General features: G+C 41.0%; 1 pseudogene; it reads right to left on the bottom strand.

The window, feature by feature from the left end:
- Positions 1-2,602: 2,602 nt before the first annotated feature.
- The window catches only part of LOC105524183, an 8,593-nt pseudogene continuing 5,096 nt past the window's right edge, over positions 2,603-6,099 (bottom strand).

Raw genomic sequence — 6,099 nt, 5'->3', positions numbered from 1 at the left:
GAGACAGAGTCTCACTTTGTTGCCGGGGCTGTAGTGCAGTGGCGTGATCTCGGCTCACTGCAACCTCTCCCTCCTGGGTTCAACTGATTCTTCTGCCTCAGCCTCCCAAGTAGCTGGGATTACAGGCACCTGTCACTGCATTGGGCTAATTTTTTGTATTTTTACTAGAGATGGGGTTTTGCCATCTTGGCCAGGCTGGTCTTGAACTCCTGATCTCATGATCCACCCGCCTCAGCCTCCCAAAGTGCTGGGATTACAGGCGTGAGCAATCATGCCCGATCAGTTTCAATTTTTTAAAAATCTTATTTGGAAATGACCCTGACATTTAATGAGTATCTATTATGAGTATCTATTACTTAATTTAACATAATTTTAAGATTTCAAATTAAATGAAAAGTTTCTTTATAAATATTTATACCATTTACATTTATACAATTTAATAATTTATCTAGATTACTTATAAAAACTGACATATTAGACAAAGCCTAGAACCCTTTCAAATTATTTTGCTATTAACCATTTTTATAGTCTGTGAGTATCAGGTGTTCACCTAAGTCACAACTTTAAATATAAACATATAAGTATTTTGTTTATGACTCATAAGACAAAGCTGTTTTCATTATGAGCAATATTTAATTAGTTTTACATATCAAAGAGTTACACAAAGATCATTCTGGTTTATGCTGGGTTTATAGTTATATAACCTTTGTGTCAAACCTGGACATCTTAAAACATCTAGTAGAGACAAATATAAAACTGTCTGACAAGTAAACCCTAGGAAAAATGTATGTTGATACTTCTGAAGATATCTGTATTTTTATTTTACCTATAGTTTTAAAAGCATCTTATAAACAATTTACTTAAGTCCTGTGAACTAAAAGACGCTTGAATTACCACATATTTTATATGAGCACTCACTTACATAAGCCAATTTGAAAAGAATTTCTTTTTTTTTCTTGAGATGGAGTCTCACTCTTTTACCCAGGCTAGAGTGCAGTGGCGTGATCTTGGCTCACTGCAACCTCCACCTCCTGGTTCAAGCAATTCTCCTGCCTCAGCCTCCTGAGTTAGCTGGGATTACAGGCATGTGCCACCACGCCCAGCTGATTTTTTAATTTTTAGTCAAGATGGGGTTTCGCCATGTTGGCTAGGTTGGTCTTGAACTCCTGACCTCAGGTGATCTGCCCACCTTAGCCTCCCAAAGTGCTGGGATTACAGGCATGAGCCACTGCATCCGGCCCAACCTGAAAAGAATTTCTTAATGATTTCTGGCCAACCACAGCAGATTTGATCATGCAGACACAACATAATACATGTACATATGCACAAACATACCTAAACACACACATACACGAAGATGTTACAGCTTTCATTTTACAATTTTATTCATGAGATAGTGATACAAACTCACCAGCTTATAAAACATACTTGGATTGCTGGGCACAGTGGCTCACGCCTGTAATCCCAGCAGTTTGGTAAGCTGAGGTAGGAGGATCAACTAAAGTGGAGAGTTTGAGACCAGCCTGACCAACATAGAGAAACCCTGTCTCTACTAAAAATACAAAATTAGCCGGGCATGGTAGCTCATGCCTGTAATCCCAGCTACTCAGGAGGCTGAGGCAGCAGAATTGCTTGAACCTGGGAGGCAGAGGTTGTGGTGAGCTGAGATTGTGGTATTGCACTCCAGCCTGGGCAACAAGAGTGAAACTCTGCCTCAAAAAAAATAAAAATAAAAAATGAATAAAACATACTTGGATTCAAGTTATGACAAAATTTCAGACAAAACTGGGACCTATTTATACAACCAAATGTATTTTCCCCAAATGGGTAATCTAATGAAGGCTGTGGACCAAAATGTTGGGTAAAGCAATTTCCATAGCAGTTTTTTTTTTCAAGAGAATTAAATCATTTATTGATTACACATGATAATGGATGATACACAAGCTTCATTCCCATCTATAATTTTATCTGGTACCATTATTCAATTTAGATATATTGCATAGGATGTGCCAACAATCACTTTTATAACCAGTAATTCCATGATTTTGCTTGTGTAATCCCTTTTAATGGTGAACTTCAGGCCACAACAGCAACTATCAGTTCAACTACACCAAGGTTTCCGAAGACAATGGCTTCTCCACCCAAGCAGGTTGTATATAAATTCCAAATAGAACCTGGCATCACCCTGAAGGAATTCTAACTTCACACTATTAGGGAAATTTACCAAGAAGGCTTCAGAGTAGACTAACTTTACACAGCACATTAAAAAAAAAAAGACTTTTATTCAGGGTCACTATCAGACTATTACATTTAGCAATCAACAGCATGGGTGCAAAAAAAAAAAATCTACATTAAAACCCTTTGTTGGAATGCTTTACACTTTCCACAGAACAGAAACTAAAATAACCTGTTATACAAGTAGTCACAAATACAGTCCTCGAGTTTTTTGCCCATACACATGAGTATTTGTCTAAAACATGTCTTCTTTGTAGCAGCTAGGCCCTGCCACCACTGTGTTTGGCTGAGTTCACAAATCTGTTGTAACCTGTAGCTTCCCTGTCACTTCTCTGGCTCTCCTCTCCTGCTAAGATTTGTTTGCTAATTAAAATCTTCTGCCACTGCCATAGCTACTGCTGCTGCTGAAACCGCCATAGCCACCTTGGTTTCGTGGTTTTGCGAAGTATTGGCCTCCACTGCCATAGGGGCCAGAACTTCTGCCTCCAAACTTTCCTCCCTTCATGGGTCCAAAATTTGAAGACTGATTGTTGTAACTGCCAAAATCATTGTAGCTTCCACCACCTCCAAAATTGCTTCCATCATTACCAAATCCATTATAGCCATCCCCACTGCCACCATATCTACCACCACCACAGCTGCCACCAAAGCCACCACGACCACTGAAGTTTCCTCCACAACCAAAGTTGCCATTCCCACTGAAACCACCTCCACAACCACCACCAAAGTTTCCAGAACCACTTCGACCTCTTTGGCTGGATGAAGCACTAGCCATCTCTTGCTTTGACATGGCTTTCCTAACTTCACAGTTGTGGTCATTCACAGTATGGTATTTCTGAATGACAATCTTATCCACAGAGTCATGGTCGTCAAAGGTTACAAAGGCAAAGCCCCTTTTCTTGCCACTGCCTTGGTCAGTCATGATTTCAATCACTTCAATTTTCCCATACTGTTCAAAATAATCTCTTAGGTAATGTTCTTCAGTGTCTTCTTTAATGCCACCAACAAATATCTTTTTCACAGTTAAGTGGGCACCTGGTCTTTGAGAATCTTCTCTTGAGACAGCTCTCTTTGGTTTCACAACTCTTCCAACTTGTGTGGCCTTGCATTCATGGCTGCATTCACCTCCTCCACAGTGGCATATGTGACAAACCCACAGCCCCTGGAACGCTTGGTGTTTGGATCTCTCATTACCACACAGTCCGTGAGCGTTCCCCATTGCTCAAAATGGCTCCTCAGGCTCTCATTGGTTGTTTCAAACCTCAACTCTCCAATGAAGAGCTTCCTCAGCTGTTCGGGCTCTTTAGGAGACTCTCAGACATGATGGCAGGGAGAAGAGAGACTTTAACGACGCTTCTTCGGTGGCGTCCACGGGCAGATAGCAGTTTGATTTTTTAAAAACTCCTTCACCTTTTTCTTCTCTTTTTTCCTTAGTTTCAAATAAGTTTGGTGTCAAATTTTCAATGTTTATATTTTAGACAGGACTGGCCAAACTGTATAAGAAAAACAAAATATCTAAGTAGCTTTGTATTCTTTTTTGGAGACAGAATCTTGCTCAGTTGCCCAGGCTGGAGGGCAGTGGTGTGATCTCAGTTCCCTGCAGCCTCTGCTTCCTGGGTTCAAGCAACTCTCATGCCCCAGCCTCCCAAGCAGCTGGGATTACAGGCATGCACCACCACACCCAGCTAATTTTTATTTTTTTGTATTTTCAGTAGAGATAGGGTTTCACCATGTTGGCCAGGCTGGTCTTGAACTCCTGACCTCAAGTGATCCACCCGCCTTGGCCTTCCAAAGTGCTGGGATTATAGGCGTGAGCCACCACACCTGGTTGGCCTTGTATTTTTAGTAACAATCTATCTTTTGCCAATCTGGTGTGTTTGACTAGTCAAGGTGGGCAGGGAAACATTTTAGAAGGCTTTGTTTTTGTTTTGACTTTCTCCTTTTGGTCCCTGCATGGCAGACAAAGCAAATTTTTTATGCTAGACAAAGGTATCACATTATTGCTCTAAGCTCAAGATTTTGATATATTTGATCTGAGTGTATAACTCTATAAACATTTATCTGGTTCTTTTTTGTTTGTTTGTTTATGTGAGACGGAGTCTCACTCTGTCGCTTAGGCTGGAGCGCAGTGGCACGATCTCTGCTCACTGCAACCTCCGCCTCCTGGTTTCAAGTGATTATCCAGCCTCAGTCTCCTGAGTATCTGGGATTACAGGTGTGCGCCACCACACCGGCTAATTTTTGTATTTTGTATTTTAGGAGTTTCACCATATTGGTCAGGCTGGTCTCAAACTCCTGACCTCATGATTTGACCACCTCAGCCTCCCAAAGTATTGGGATTACAGGTGTGAGCCACTGCACCTGGCCTTGTCTGGTTCTTTTTCTTTTATACTATCAATCCTTCAGTTATCCATTTCATCACAATATGCAATTATTAGTCAGGCAAACCTAAATTTACATTCCCAAAGATTTCTAGATTGTTACTTGCCACGGAGCTATTGTAATGTGTAAAGCCAATAATTTGAAAGAGCTTTAAAATCTTTTTTTCTTTTTGAGACAGGGTCTCAGTCTGTCACCCAGGCTGGAGTACAGTGGCATGAACAGAGCTCACTGGAGCTTCAAACTCCTAGGCTCAAGTGATCCTCCTGCCTCAGCCTCTCAATTAAGTAGGACTATAGGCATGCACCACCATGCCCAGCTAGTGTAAAATACTTCTTTTTTCTTTTTTTGGTAGAAATGGGGTCTTGCTGTTTTGCCTGGCCTGGTCTTGAACTCCTGGCTTCAAGCAATTCTCTTGTCTCGGCCTTCCAATGCGCCGGGATTACAGGCATGGGCCACCATGCCCAGCCCAATACCTTTTCTGGAATGCCATAAACAGTGAGTTTTATCTTAACACCAATAGAAAAGTCAGCAGATTCAAAGTAGGCAGAAGAAAAAAGAAAATAGAGAGAGGCAGACAAATAACTCAGAAGGCTCTATATGCTAACTCTATAGTTGCAAGGTTTTTAAAGAGAGTTTAAAATAATGAGCATTTTGGCTCTGAATTTTCCATGATGTACTTTGTCTGTTAAAAAATATGCACAAGTACTGGTCATATGTAGCTGGCTTCAATCCCAGAAAATGTGGCATGCCATAATGTTTGAGAATCTCATTCTGTTCTTATTAACATCTTGAGAGTAAAGACAATCCTATAAATCCCATCAGAGAATGTCAGGACTTTGGACCAATGTTTAGATGGTGGCTGCCCTAGTGGCTTTTAATTAGCCATTTTGTGCCCACTATTTAGAATTTTTATTTTTGCTCTCAGAAGATATTCAGAAACAAGCAAGGGAAAAGAGTCAAATCACAGATGCCTGTAATGAAACCAGGGTAAGAGTGTTCACAAAAATTTTAAGCCAGGTTTGCAGATCAAACAAAATATCAAATTAAAAAGTAAGTTCACCAGAAAAAACATGCCTCAAAGAGTGTAAATTCCATAGAATTCAGAGTGCTCAACCCAGAAAGACACTTGTCTTTGTATCAAAAAGAACTTGCCAGAAAAAAACAAAAAGTGTTTTATCATTCCAGGAGGGATCTGAGGGCCCTTTTTTTTTTCTTTTTTGAGACAGAGTCTCACTCTGTTACCCAGGCTGGAGTGCAGTGGCAGTGATCTCGGCTCACTGCAACCTCCACCTCCCAGGTTCCAGTGATTCTCCTGCCTCAGTCTTCTGAGTAGCTCGAATTATAGGCGCCCACCACCATGCCCAGCTAATTTTTGTATTTTCAGTAGAGACGGTGTTTCACTGTGTTGACCAGGCTGGTCTGGAACTCCTGACCTCAGGTGATCTGCCTGCCTTGGCCTCCCAAAGTGTTGGGATTACAGGC

This window comes from Colobus angolensis, unplaced genomic scaffold (assembly GCF_000951035.1).
Source record: "Colobus angolensis palliatus isolate OR3802 unplaced genomic scaffold, Cang.pa_1.0 Scaffold49, whole genome shotgun sequence".
In the NCBI taxonomy this organism is placed as follows: Eukaryota; Metazoa; Chordata; class Mammalia; order Primates; family Cercopithecidae; genus Colobus; species Colobus angolensis.
Note: the sequence above shows the minus strand (reverse complement) of the source record. Positions and strands in the feature narration are given on the sequence as shown.